This window comes from Cervus canadensis, chromosome 10 (assembly GCF_019320065.1).
Source record: "Cervus canadensis isolate Bull #8, Minnesota chromosome 10, ASM1932006v1, whole genome shotgun sequence".
Taxonomy (NCBI): Eukaryota; Metazoa; Chordata; class Mammalia; order Artiodactyla; family Cervidae; genus Cervus; species Cervus canadensis.
Window position 1 is genome coordinate 36,252,607 of NC_057395.1, and position 15,089 is coordinate 36,267,695.

General features: G+C 49.1%; 1 long non-coding RNA gene across 1 annotated transcript; it reads left to right on the top strand.

The window, feature by feature from the left end:
- The first annotated feature begins 336 nt into the window (after window positions 1-336).
- Window positions 337-4,868, top strand: LOC122448314. The gene is made up of 4 exons (XR_006271566.1): window positions 337-1,863; window positions 2,597-2,696; window positions 3,253-3,309; window positions 3,381-4,868. It is a non-coding gene; the product is annotated as an uncharacterized LOC122448314 (long non-coding RNA).
- The last annotated feature ends 10,221 nt before the right edge of the window (window positions 4,869-15,089 follow it).

Below are 15,089 nucleotides of genomic sequence, written 5' to 3' on the forward strand. Positions count from 1 at the left end.
CCAGCAGAGGACCTAGTGAGATGACCAATGTTTCTCAGCCTCAGCTGTCTTTAAAATGAGGGGATCACACGGCCCAAAGGTGGGAGCACTGGGGATCTTGTAGGCAAAGCTCTTGGCAGCTCCCGACCCTTGGAGATCTGAATAATTAGGAAATTCTGTTGTTGCCAGGTTCATGATCTGGGAATGAAAATGGGCTTTTCTGTAATTGTTCATATAACATTGCTGATTCTTCATCTGCATCTGTTGTTGTTCATCACTCAGTCACGTCCAACTCTTAGTGACCCCAAGGACCAAGGACTGTAGCCTGCCAGGCTGCTCTGCCCGTGGGATTCTCCAGGCAAGACTACTGGAGTGGGTTGCCATTTCCTTCACCAGGACATCTTCCCAACCCAGGGATCATACCCGAGTCTCCTGCATTGGCAGGTGGATTCTTTACCACTAAGCCACCAGGGAAGCCCTCATCGGCATTTATAGACCCCCAGTTCCAAGAAGTTCTGAAAATCTGGAAATGTATCAGCGATTCCCTTTCCTGAGCCAGTGGGAACATCAGAGAACAAAGCCGCCAGCCTGGCCCCATGGTCCACAGGAGTACTTTTCGTGGGAGGTGGTGATGCTGATGAGGGTACAGAGAGAGAGAAGGAGCTGGAATTCAGCCAGACCCCAAAGCCAAGGCCCTTCTTCAGTCACACCCCCAGCGCTCCGGTCCTGAGCCATCCGTGTCCAGGTCAGATGGGAGGGGTGGTCTGCGCCCCTCCCTGGGTCCGCCCTTGTTAAAGCACAGTCACGGAACTAACACAAGTCAGGTGCGTTCAGTTTGGAAATTCTGGGCCCCTGCGGCGCTGAGAGCCTGAGGGTCTGGCCTGCGCGTGGAGGGCTGGACTCTGCTGGCCGACCCGGCCCTCCCGGAGCCTGAAGTCAGGACTCTGGGGCCAGGCTTGGGGGGTGCTCCAGAAGCAACCCTGTATCCTCTCCTCCACTATTCATGTTCCTAAGAAACAGCTCCCAAACCGAGGGCTGAAAGGAAGGGTCCGAAGAGAAGAGAGCAGACACCGTGGGAAGGCTGGCCGACATCATGTGGATTCCAGTAAACTCCAGCTTTAGCTCGGGTCGGGTCGTGAGTTAATTCCCGCCTCCCAGACTGGTTAATCAGAGGCAGACCCCACGGGGCCCCTGTTGGTGTAACCCTTTTTCTTCTCTGGGGGGCAGCGGGGGAGCCAGAACCCGACGAGGGACAAGGAGCGACCGCCCATGACAGGGTTCTCCCGGCAAACCGAGGGAGATAGGGTTCAGCGTCAGAGCCCAGAGCCGAGATCCTCACCCCCAATTGCTGGGAACACGGGCCCCTTGCTGACCGCGCATGCTCGTTTGCACCCCCACGCCTGTGCCGTGTTATCCGCACGGGGTCAGGGAGGCCGGAGGAGGGCAGGCCTGGCCTGGGTTCTGCTGGCGTCTGCCCAGCCTCACCCCGAGGTGGGGTCTCCCTCCCGTCTCCCCGCATTGCTCCTCCACGTCAGGGAGGGACCCAGCTCTGACTGCTCGGCTACATAGGTGACTTAATTGTTTGCATTTCTTTTCTGCTGCTGATTCCCAAAGAGCTGGAGGCCCCAGGGGGAATTCACCATGCCAGATGGTCCGTGGATGGGCCCAGGGGCTGATGCGCTCCTGACCGGCATCCCCGGGGACCAGGGCACTGGATATGGGGCTGCCACATTGGTATTTGTGTGACTCCACTTTGTGGCACAAGAAGCCATGAGGGCGTGAGGCCTGAGCCCTGCCGGCCTCTCCCCTCCTTCCCCCAGCGCCTTGGCCGAATCCACTCCTCCGAGGACCATCCTTCCTGCCACCGCGTCCTCACACCGTCAGGTACTGTCTTGATCATTTTTGCTGTTTCTGCTCTTTACTCCATCATTGTTCCTTAAGTGGACACACATTTTTACTTGGATAAATCGGTTTATAAGGAAGTTATCTCCTGCTGCACTAAAGCGGAGAGTGGTATCATTTGTGGAGGTTACCATATAAAATGCCACCCACGGTGTCCTCAGAGCATAGCTGCTGTCTGGGCCTGCTCTCTGCCCCTCAGGGGGGAGGGGCATCGTGTGTGTGTGTGTGTGTGTGTGTGTGTGTGTGTGTGTGTGTGTGTGTGTGTGTGTGTGTGTGTGTGTGTGTGTGTGTGTGTGTGTGTGTGTGTGTGTGCGTGCGTGTGCGTGTGTGCGCGTGTGTGTGCGTGCGCGTGCAGCGGATGGGACACACCGCGTGTGTCAGGGCTCCTCTGATGTCCCCATGTGGGGCAGGAGGTATCTCTCACCAGGGATGCAGGGTCCTGGCAGGTCTCTGGACTCCTGATGCTGGGACGGTTCCTCCCTGCCCCCCTCACATCACCACAGGGTGGCCTTGGTCCCGCTGGCCATCAGAACCCCCTGGTCCTCCAGGTCTGTGTCTTCCTTGCATCCTCATCACACCGCTTCTCCTTGCTGCAGCATCCAACACCCCTCCGCTCTAGAAAAGCCTTTCCTGGGCCCTGGCATGTCACCCTGCCTTCCAGAGAGTTCCTCCTCTTCACCCCATTTGAAATTCCGCCCTTCTTCCCTGTTGTTAGTGGACGCATGCTGCAGAGGGCAGAGAGCCACGTGGTTACCTGCAGTCAGGAGGACCGCGGGGCGGCCTCATTGACCCAGCGTCCCTAGCTGTTGCTCCAGGTACAGATGTGGGGCTGGGATGGCGGTTGTCTGTGGGCGCCTGGAGCCCACAGCCAGGTCAGTGTGGTACCAGGTGATTGGAGGGCCTGTTGATGATCAGAGCCTGGCCTTATGGCTTCCAAGACATTGGGTGCCCAAAGGCCAGGGCAAGCTTGGCGTGGTTGGTGCTGGTGGGGCTGTCCCTGAGGGTCACAGCGCACACTCCAGAGAATCAAACGTTGCAGCCTTTCGACGCCCACTTCCCTACGCTGGACCTGGGGTTGGCCTGGGGCAGGAGCTGCCTGTCTCCCTGGGTCTGTGCCCTACTGGGGGCCTCAGAAGTGTCCCCTGGTGCCGCCCCTTCCTCTGCTCCAGCCCTGTCTCAGGCCCTTCTTTGCTGGCAAATACGGCTGCTCTAAGGTTTTCATGGGTGTCGTGGTGTCCATCCCTGTGTCTGCATGCTCGCTCAGTCATGTCTGATTCTTGTGACCCCATGGACTGTAGCCCACCAGGCTCCCCGGTTCAGGGGATTTCTCCAGGAAAGGATACTGGAGTGGGTTTCCATTTCCTTCTCCAGGGGATCTTCCTGACCCAGAGATGGAACCCTCATTTCTTGCATCTCCTGCATTGGCAGGTGGGTTCTTCACTAGCCCATCCCTCCCATCTCCCAAATGTGTGTTTAACCTGGGGCCCCTCTGGGTGCAGATCCTTGATTCCAAGGTGAGGAGGTGGACCAGGTCTGGATGCAGAAGGTGGGGAGGAGGAGAGCCACGCCCCCACCTGGACTGTCCACTGGCTCCGTGGCCGCTGTCCTCTGCCTCATTCCTCCTGCTGGCCATCGGGGCTGCTGTCTGCCTCTGAGACCCTCCCGAGGGTGAGAAAGGCCCCTCGGCAAATAACTATTTTCAGTTTCTCCCAGGCTTAACTCAGGCGGCACTAGAGGTGATGCTGCCTCTTTGGAATCCACTTCTGGGTGTGACTGTGCAGTGTGTCTGCTGAGATGAGCAGAAAAAGCCAAAACCCACGTGCCTCTCAGGGTGGGAAATGTGGGGAAATAGCACTTGGGACCTGCCTTCAGGGGAGACCAGAGTGATGGGGAATGCAGACAGGAGTTTCCACCGCGCTGAATGACACCCATCTCCCGAACCCCCTTGGCTGCCCAGGGCCAGGAGGATGGTGAGCTGACCAGTCATGCCCAAACCCAGGGCATCAGACTCCCAGGCCAGAGGTACTCACTATGGTGAGAACAGATTCCTTCCAGTACACGTCGTGTTTTCACACCCGTTGAAATGTGAACAGTCTTAGATTAGATTAAGATGCCAAGTATTATAATTAGATTGACTGTACTCTTTCTTGTCTGACAGCTTCTTTTGCTAGACTGTCCTGGCCCCGGGTTCCAGGGTTCCACAGGAAACAGAGGGAACAAAGGCCAGGCCTGGAGACACAAGTTCTTTTATTTTTTTTAAGTTTTATTGAAGTAAAATTGATTTACAGTGTTAATTCCTCCTGTACAGTAAAGTGATTCAGTAATACATGTATATATTCTTTCTCATATTCTTTTTCATTGTGGTGGTGTGTCATCGGTTATTGAATCTAATTCCCTGCTTTTTTTGTTTTTTAAATTTTACTGATGTATAGGTGTTTTATGGTGTTGTGTTCATGGTTCTTGGTTTGAAATGGAGACTTTGACAACAGAACAGAATAATGCTTCCCCATCAGGGGTAGTGTAGCCCTTGGCCTGATGTTGGAGGGGTCCAGCAGATGCTGGGGGCCTGAAATCTGTCTGGCAGGGAGACGCAGGGCGCTGAGAATGGGGGCTCCCCTGGGTCTGTCCCATCACAGCCATCCCCCTGTGCCAGTGCATCTTCAGACTTAGTTCTGGGGACCCTGGATGGACTCAAAGCACCCCCAGGATGATGGAGCCACACAGTGCCAACCTGCAGGTCAGAGAAAGGAGGGCAAACAAACCTTCAGCCGGGCGGATGTATCATCCTGAGACTTTAACAAAGAAGCTATTGACTCAAAACATAGGAATGGTTACTTGGACCTGTTTCATTATATCATGTCACCTTCTGCTCTTGGAGATGTTACAAGGCTGTGAGGGACACGGTCCAGAGTCTAGTTTTACAAGTTCGTTGCTTAGAAGTGCAACTGTGTGTTGGCTCAGCCGATGCACAAATCTTTGGAGGCATTTGGGGGGAAAAAAAAGATTAAAGTGACTATAAAACCACAAACTATGTACAAAATGTATTATGAACTTTAATTTGCAGGTTGTTCTTTTCTTGGTTTTTTTTTTTGCCTCCTGTAGCTTGAGGCAATGGTTTCCAGAAGAGTCTGTTGTTTGGATTTAAAACTGCTTTGTGAAAATACTCCATTCTCCAAGGTTCTGTGGGTCACAGAACAGTTGGCTGGAATCCTGGCGGGGCCCCGAAAGGCTGGTTCTCTGGGTGATTCAAGTAGGGCCGGGCCTGGACTAGGGGCTCTGGGAGTCTGGCCTGGGTCAGGATGGAGCTGGCCAAGGTCAGCCCAGGAGTTGAAAACGGAAGTCCAGGGCCTTATTTATTTCTTGTTTTCTTGCCTAACTCTGAGTTAAAGAAACTGGTTCCTAGTGGCTTCCTTGCTGCCTTTGTTTTGTCTTGTCCAAAAGAGTTCACATCCCAGAGTGGGCCATAGACACAAACCTCATCGTGACCCTGACCTTCGGAGTTTCCAGCTGCTTCTGAGTCTGGGGTGGTTTTGACCAAGGAGCACAGACGAGGCAGGGGGCCTCTGTGGATGGGCCTCCCCTTTGCTGTGTTTCGTGGGTGGGGAGATCCCACCCACAGTGGATCGCCGTTGCCGATCACCCCAGGAGTGTGTCTTATTTCCTACTCAGAGGGACGAGCTCCAGCAAGCCAGACTCCCATCCCCTGCAGCTCCTTTGCCCTGGTGGTAAGAGGATTCAATACATAATGTGTGGAATCTAAAACACAATACAGATCAACATGTCTACAAAACAAAAACAGTCTCACAGAGAACAGACTCGTGGCTGCCCAGGGGGAGGAGGGGTGTGAGGAGGGAAAGAGTGGGAGGTTGGGATTAGCATATGCAAACTATTACACACAGGATAGGTAAATAACAAGGTCCTACTGTACAGCTCAGGGAACTGTATCCAATCTCCTGTGATAAACCATAACGGAAAAGAATATATATGTGTGTGACTGAATCACTTTGCTGTATAGAAGAAATTAACATCGTAAATCAACTACACAGTTGGAAAAATGTATACAAAACAAATGTATACAAAAACAAAAAGTACACAAAACAAATACAATTTAAAAAATGTGTAATCTGGATTGCATTGGCAGTCACAGACCTGGCATTCTGGCCTCAGACATCTGGACCTGGAGGAGGAATATACGAACAGCAAAATGTCTGAGATGAAGGTACTGGTCACAGAGCTGCCATTTTGGTCTTAATAGAAAGAAATTCACTCCAGCACAACACGATCCTTTAAGGCCACCATCCTGTCCCACCTCACACACAGGTAAGGGGTCTCCAGGACCCATTTCCACCCACACCTCTAACTGGAGGCGTAAGCAGCTCACAACCCTTCAATTCAAGCCTGAGTCCTGATCTCAGCTTTGCTTAGGATTCAAAGCTAAAGGTAGTTCTGTCCGTGAAGATTATGGACCCCTCTGTGCAGAGAGAGTCCAGAAGTTCGCTAACTATGGCAGCTTCTACTAGACACGTGTTCCAAGGCCTTAGTCCTGGGCTGGGAGCCAGGACACCCGGGTTCTGGCTCTGCTTCTCACTTAGAGTAGGGGGCAAGGGCTGCCGTAACACAGAACAACAGAAAGGTATCACCTCACAGCTCTGGATGCTGGGGCCAAAATCAACGGTGCCTCCAGGGCTGGCTCTGCTGAGGGCCAAGAGAGAGGATGCTCTCCTATTTTTCTGGCAATTTGGTGGCAATTTTTGGCTAATCCTCAGCTATGCTGTTTGGTTTATAGCAGCATCACCTCCATCTCTGCCTTTGTGTCTGCATGGCATTCTCCATGTGTGCAGCTCTGGGCCCAAATGGCCCCTTTTTAAGGAAACCAGCCACATAGGATCAAGGCTACCCTGATGACCTCATCTGTTGTTGTTTAGTCATTTCAGCTGTGTCCAACTCTTTGTGACCCCATGAACTGTAACCCGCCAGGCTTCTCTGTCCATGGGCTTTCCCAGGCAAGAATACTGGAGTTATTCATTTAACCAGTTACACCTACAGTGACATTATTTCCAAAGAAGGTCATGTTCTGTGGAACTGAGGGATTAGGACTTCACCTTATGGATTTTGAGGGGAGGGGTGGGAGGGACACAGTTCAACCCATCACCCCACCCTACATCTTGGACCTTGGGAAAGTGGGTAAGTACTTCTGAACCACATTTTCTCCAGCTGTGGCATTGCTTGTCTTTAAGATTCTTTCCAGCTTTTAAGCTCAGTGATTCCAAAATTCTCTAGCAGATGATGGTCTGTTTCATTTCCTTTCTCAATGGTTTTAGAGCAAGCAGTTCTTTTCACTGAATGTCATTTTTAAGTGCACCTTATCAGGGCTTTAAGAAATGTATCCTTTTCTGCCTTTGACCATGGTTGTTTGCATGGATGACAATAAGTATACTTTTTTTTTTAATTTTTAAAAATTTTCTTTATTTTTGACTGTGCTGGGTCTTCATTGCTTTGCGTGAGCTTTCTCTCATAGTGCTTGGGCTCCTCGGAGCAGGAGCACAGGCTCTGGAGCAGGCAGGCTTCAGCAGTTGTGGAGCAGGGACTTAGCAGTTGTGGCATGCAGGCTTAGTTCCCCCGAGGCATGTGGGATCTTCCCAGACCAGGGATTGAACCCATGCCCCCTGCATTGGCAGGTGGATTCCTAATCACTGGAGAACCAGAGAAGTCCAATGCTAAATATCTTTAATGACCAGTACACAGACTCCCAATGAATCAAATGGCCCCTAGCTGTTACAGCTACATATTGGTGTATATTGGCTGAACCCCAGCCCTGGGCCTTTCTGTATTTGCCTCATCTCTCATTTTATACTTAATATTCTTCTTTCAAAAAAAATTTTTTTTTCTGCTTTTAAAATAGACATATAATCACTTGAAAACAAAATTCGAAAAACCTAAAATACCTCTTCTTAGAGATACATTCTAGTGTTGGAGCAGGTTTTTGTGTGTATCTTTTTTTCTTTTTTTTTACATTTTATCCTAGATATTTTTCTGTGTATTAAATACTTTTTGAAAAATAATTTTTATTTTTGCAAAAAAGTTCCATTCTATGGATGTGTTGTTTCCAGCTTTTAATATTATAAATCACCCTATTTCTAACATAATGATGTTAAGTACAATGGTATTCAATCTTGGTGCACGTCCTAATTGCTTCCTTAGGGGAAGCTCCTTAGTGTGGAATTACTGAGCCAAAGTTTATACATATTTTAAATCCATATTGTCAAAATACCCTCCAGAAAAGTGCTGGAGATGAATACTGTCACCAGCAATGTCTGAAATCACCTTCATTTCCTATAGGGATACTTAGTCTTTTCTTATTGGTTTGTCAGAGCTCTTGTTATACTTAAGATATTGGATCTCTTCCCAGCACACATGTTGAAAATATGGACTTCACACTTCTTAAAGGTCCATGCCTTATTAAATGTGAATCTCATAAGGTCAAGTTCCATGACTTGTGCGAGAAACACCCAATCAGTATCCACAGGATGTAAAGAGAGGATGTCTGCCATTAAGAAGGGTATGTTGCAGCCAAAGGAATCTAAACAGTACAAAAAGCAAAGTGAAACACATGCTATAATGGAGGCGCTAGATATTGTGAGATCAAAGAGGAATGTGTGGTCCATTCCAGCTAGAAGAATTGGGAGGTCCAATCTCTTTTAGGTCTCGAGTATGATTTTTTAAAATAATTGTATTTATTTATTTTTGGCTGCACTGAGCCTTCGTTGCTGTGCAAGCTTTTCTCTAGTGGTGGAGAGAGGGGGCTACTCTCTCGTCGTGGTGCACGGGCTTCTCACTGCAGTGGCTTCTCTTGTTGCCGAGCCCCGGCTCTAGACACACGGCACATGCAGTGTGTGGGATCAGTGGGTGTGGGGCATGGGCTTAGTTGCTCTGTGGCATGTGGGATCTTCCCCGACCAGAGATTGAACCTGTGTCCCCTGCTTGGCAGGCAGATTCCTATCCACTGGACCACCAGGGAAGTCGTCGAGGATGATTTTTTTAACCAGAGAAGAAAACATTCTAAGCTGAAGGAGCAACATAAATATAGCACATGGCATGACAATGCCTGATTGGTGTGATAGAGAGAGGGGTGTTCATGCCTCCCTATGCTAAGAGGATCTTGACGGCTACAGGACTTTCCTTTTTAAAAAAAAAATTTATGGAGTAGAGTTGCTTTACAATGTTGTGTTCATTTCTCCTGTACAGCAAAGTGAATCAGCTACATGTACACACATATCCCTTCTTTTTCAGATTTCCTTCCCTTTTAAGTCTCTACAGAACACCGAGTCTAGTTCCTTGTGCTGTATATACTGTCGGTTCTCATTAGTCATCTACTTCATGCATAGTATCAGTAGTGTATACATGTCAGTCACAAGCTCCCAATTCACCCTATGTCCGTATGTTTGTTCTCTACATCTGTTTCTCTGTTTCTTCTTTGCAAATAGGTTCACCTGTACCTTTTTTTCCTAGATTCCACATTTATGCGTTAATATACAGTATTTGTTTTTCTGACTTACTTCACTCTGTATGACAGTCTCTAAGTCCATTCATGTCTCTGCAAATGGCACAATTTTGTTCCTTTTTATGGCTGAGTAATATTCCATTGTATTAATATATATGTACCACATCTTCTTTATCCATTCCTCTGTTGATGGACATTCAGGTTGCTTCCATATCTTGGCCATTATAAATAGTGCTGCAATGAACTTTCATTTGGGTACATGTATATTTTGGGATTATGATTTTCTGTGGATATATGCCCAGCAGTGAGTTTGCTGGGTCATATAGTAGCTCTGTTTTTAGTTTTTTAAGGAACCTCCATTGTCTTCATAATGGCTGCACCGGTTTACACTACCACTAACAGTATATATAGGGCCTTCTATAGATAATGGTCTATAATTTGCTGACAAAGGTCCATACAGTCAAAGCTATGGTTTTTCCAGTAGTCATGTATGGATGTAATAGTTGGACCATAAAGAAGGCTGAGCACCAAAAAACTGATGCTTTTGAACAGTGATGCTGGAGAAGATTCTTGAGAGTCTCTTGGATTGCGAGATCAAGTCAGTCAATTCTAAAGGAAATCAAAAATTGAATACTCATTGGAAGGACTGCTACTGAAGCTCCAATACTCTAGCCACCTGATGCAAAGAGCCAACTCTTTAGAGAAGACCCTGATGCTGGGAAAGATTGAGGGCAGGAGGAGAAGGGGGCAACAGAGGATGAGATGGTTGAATGGCATGATACAATGGATGAACTTGGGCAAACTCTGGGAGATAGTGAAAGACAGAGGAGCCTGGTGTGCTGCAGTCCATGAGGTCACAAAGAGTCAAACACAACTTAGTGATGGAATACCAACAACAAATTGACGGTGGGACTGAGTGAAAAATACTCTGCTCTGATCTGTATTTGGGAAATATGGTGCTGGCATCTGTGTGGATGAGAGAAGGGAGAGACCATTAACTTGCTTTAAAGGAAGCTTTGTGGGACTCCAGACCAAGATGGCAGCATGGAAGGAAATTTAGAAATTTTGATTCTATGCCACTTAGTTTGGCAGCTGGAAGACAGTCCTGGGGTGGGGAGAGTCCCCTTCCAAGGCGCTGTAAGAGGACAGGGTTGTTTCTCTACAGGGTAACCAACCTTTGTCCTTGAGGCAGACAAGTTGAAATGTCTATACGGGAAACACCAGAGCAGGCCTTGTTACAAGATACCCTATTAATTTTCTCAGGTTCTTTCCACATTCAGGAAAAAGAAAATCTTTCAAATGGAAACCATTGCCATCTGATATAAAATAACAAAATTAGAAGAATAGGCAGATACGGTTTTGCCTGGCTGTCTGGGCTCAATGGGTTGAAATGCAAAGGAGCTAAAAGAAGTTGTTCTATTATTCATGGCACAATCCATAATACTCAAAAAAATACTGTTTTCAGGTTTAAATTTTAATGAATTTTATTTTTTATTTATTTATAGTGAATTAAACTTTAATGAATTTTAATTCACGTTTAGGCACTAGCAAAAATCCTCCTTTTCTTTTGGAGATGGTATGATTGAAATGAACAAGTGGTGAGTTATGAATTTTAAACAAGGGTACTTCTGTCTTGGCCTCTAAGGAACACTCAAGAATATCCCTAGATGCAGAAAAAAAAAGTGTCTTTATGGATTTCAGGAGTTTCTTTAGTCACCCTTCTTTCAGACCCCAAGGAACATTGGTTCAAAGTGTCTCTTCTGGCCTCTGTCTCCCCTCCCCTCTCCAGAGGGACTGAGAGATAAAGTCACGACAATATGTAACTGATGCTCATGGCAGGTGTGTGCCAACCTGGGGTGTTGGTTTCTTGTGGAGTGGGGACCCCATCACTAGGAAGGTGATATCCCAGGTGTCCTGTCTTTATCTCCCTCCTCCCTTGATGCTGTGTCTCCATCCTGAATTCTCAGCGCCCCTCTCTCCCCCACAGCATGTAGTGGGCGGGGACCGGAAAGTGGGTCTGGGGTCAGAGGACTGGGGTTCAGACCTGCCATTTTCTTTTCTCTTTTTAAAAAAATTATTTATCTATTTACTTTTGGCTGTGCTGGGTCTTCAGGGCTTTGCGTGGGCTTTCTCTAGTGGCCGTGAGTGGGGGCTGTTTTTGGTTGCGGGGGTTATGCAGTCTTCTCCTGGCAGTGGCTTCTCTCGTTACAGAGTACAGGCTCTGGGGCGCACAGGCTTCAGTAGTTGCGGCACAAGGACTCAATAGTTGCGGCTCCCGGGCTCTAGAGCGCACGCTGAATAGTTGTGGTGCGTGGGCTTCATTGCTCAGAGCATGTGGAATCTTCCAGGACCAGGGTTCAAACCCATGTCCTCTACGTTGGCAGGCAGATTCATATCCACTACACCACCAGGGAATGGACCTGCCATTTTCTTGTCAATTACTAAATCTCCTGTGGCTTCTGGGACCTTAAACTGCAAAATGAGATCACAATGAACCTTATCCGATTGCAGTTAAACCTGCTGATGAGCACAGTGCTAGGCATAGAAGAGGCGGGCAAGCTGTGTGTCCCCTCATCCCTGTATCTGTTAGTGTGTTAGTTGCTCAGTTATGTCCAACTCTTTGTGACTCCATGGACTGTAGCCCACCAGACTCCTCTGTCCATGAAATTCTCCAACCAAGAATACTGGAGTGGGTAGTCATTCACTTCTCCAGGGGATCTCCCCGATCCAGGGATTGAACCTGGGTCTCCTGCATTGCAGGTATATTCTTTACCATCTGAGCCACCTGGGTACCTGCTGTTTCTAGAGGCAGGTAATTACCCTGTCCCCTGAATTTCCAGGAGACATTCAGTTTACACTCTTGCATCATTGAGGACTGTCCCTGCCAACAGAAACCCCTCTATTCTGCCTTCCCTGTCATCTCCCCACTCCCAGCTGAGGCCTGAGCCCCCTGAGGCTACACAGAGACTTTCTGCATCTGGGTGACAGATGACTCTCTTCTCTAGCCTGGGGAGGGGGACCACAGCTTAATGTTACCAACTGTGATGAGTATTCAGATATAGAGACCAAAGCCACTGCCTGGATCAGCTGTTTTCCAGGATTCTTGTGTATTTGCATTCTTTCCTTTCTTTTTTTTCATAGCTAACGGCTTGGGGAGGGATTCCCTAATTTATCTGTGCACTGTTTCATGTGCTCCAAGGAGAACGAGAATGATGAACATGCTGCAGTTAGTGGAATAAATAGTTCTTGTAAAGCCAGGCAAAGTACGGTGATTTGCAATATGGATTTTCCCCCCTGAGTTATTAGAATATGTTCAGTCAGCCCATGCGGGCTCTGTGTCCAGCGATACATTAAATGAACAGCATCACCACCAGCCCGGCTCAGGTTGTGGGGAAAGTCCTCATTTGTCCGGGAAGGTCCGGCAGAGGAAAGCAGGGCCATGGGGAGAAGGCTCTGGAGGGATGTGCCTCCTGCTGGCTTGACAACAGAGCTGTGTACCCAGTGGTCTCCGGGCATCCCTCCAGCCTGCACCTCAGCTCCCCCCCCCCCCCACCACAAGGCTTTGCACTCAGCGGGTGTGAATCATGCAGCCTCCCTCGGCCCCGCAGGCCTGCCTGAGAGAGACCACAGGTACCCATGAGAACTCCCAGGGGACCAGCCTGCCAGGCTGATTAGCTAATGGTGTTGGGGGAGGTTCTAGGTAGATAGTAAAACACAGCTTGCAAATTCTTAAACAAGAAAACCTGCTATAAAAAGCCCTGCTCAGCTCTAAAACAACCCCCTCCATAGCTCATTCTGGAATCTGTAAGATATAAGGAGCTGGAACCCCAGGGGTGGGTGAGTGGGAACCTGGGTGCTGCGTCTCTGGGCTGATAACCCATCCAGCACCATGTCTCCCATCTCTCTGGGATGGGTCAGACTGGGCTCTGACCACCAGCACCCCCACCTTCCAGCCTTGCTGGATTCTGTGCCAAGTTGTTGGCACCATGGGCCAGAGTGTCCTGCGCTTTCCTTTGCTTTGAAATGAAACAACATTACAGGACACACAGCATCACATATTTACACATTTTAAACATTGCCGGGAGAAATATCAATAACCTCAGATATGCAGATGACACGACCCTTATGGCAGAAAGTGAAGAGGAACTAAAGAGCTTCTTGATGAAAGTGAAAGAGGAGAGTGAAAAAGTTGACTTAAAGCTCAACATTCAGAAAACTAAGATCATGACATCCAGTCCCATCACTTCATGGCAAATAGGTGGGGAAACAGTGGCTGAATTTTTCTGGGCTCCAAAATCACTGCAGATGGTGACTGCAGCCATGAAATTAAAAGACGCTTACTCCTTGGAAGGAAAGTTATGACCAAACTAGACAGCATATTAAAAATTACTTTGCCAACAAAGGTCCATCTAGTCAAGGCTATGGTTTTTCCAGTGGTCATGTATGGATGTGAGAGTTGGACTATAAAGAAAGCTGAGTGCAGAAGAATTGATGCTTTTGAACTGTGGTATTGGAGAAAACTCTTGAGAGTCCCTTGGGCTGCAAGGAGATCCAACCAGTCCATCCTAAGGGAGATCAGTCCTGGGTGTTCATTGGAAGGACTGATGTTGAAGCTGAAGCTCCAATACTTTGGCCACCTGATGCGGAGAGCTGACTCATTTGAAAAGACCCTGATGCTGGGAAAGATTGAGGGCAGGAGGAGAAGGGGACGACAGAGGATGAGATGGTTGGATGGCATCGCTGACTCAATGGACTTGGGTTTGGGTGGACTCCGGGAGTTGGTGATGGACAGGGAGGCCTGGCGTGCTGCAGTTTATGGTGTTGCAAAGAGTTGGACACGACTGAGAAACTGAACTGAAACATTTACACCAGGAAGACCACCTGTGACTCTGAGGGTTCACGTGTGAGGCACCCACTTCATAAGTGATTCGAGAAGCTCACCTTTGACCTCTAGGGCCCTTGCAGGTTTTGCTACAATCCTATCCTCAGGATCCAAGGCCACGAGGGCTCCCTTGAAGCAGGAATCTTCTCAGCATGTTTGGCCCAGCTGCTGGAAGACCACCTTTCCTTGTACTGTGGGCTCCGCCATCAGAGTCAGCCGACAGGTGACATTTGGACAGAGACTCTGGGGGACATGTGTGGATATCTGGAGATGCTTTCCAGGGAGAGGAAGAGCCAGCACAGAGGTTGCAGTGGGAACAAGCTGACCTGGTGGAGAAGGGGCTGGGGTGGAGCCAGAGGGGCGCCTGGGGGCCATAGGAGCGCCACCAGTTTTACTGGGAGGGAGGAAGTGGCTGGGAGTCATTGGTTGCGGGGGGCAGGGCAGGGGGTGATGGTTGGAGCAGAGGAGAGGATGATGATGTGTAGCTTGTGTGCAGGGTCACACACCAAGGTGAGCTCACCCAGGTCTCAATATGGGCCAGTCTGAGAGTGCACGTCTGAGTGCTGGTGAAAGTCACTACCTGGGCACTTAGACAACAGCGGGACCAAGGTCACAGATGAGACAGGGCTGACGGCAGGCAGAGAATCCGAGGCACAAACGCACTTCCAACCTGCAGACAGCCCAGGCAGGATGCCCAGGCGGGACACCCTGGCGCCCAGGGGTTCCCCAGAGCTGCCTCAGCCCTGCACTCACGTGGGGGGCTGCCCACTCCCCCGGAGGGTGGGCGCCCCTGCCCTCCTGTCCTGCCCACAATGTCCAGCCCAG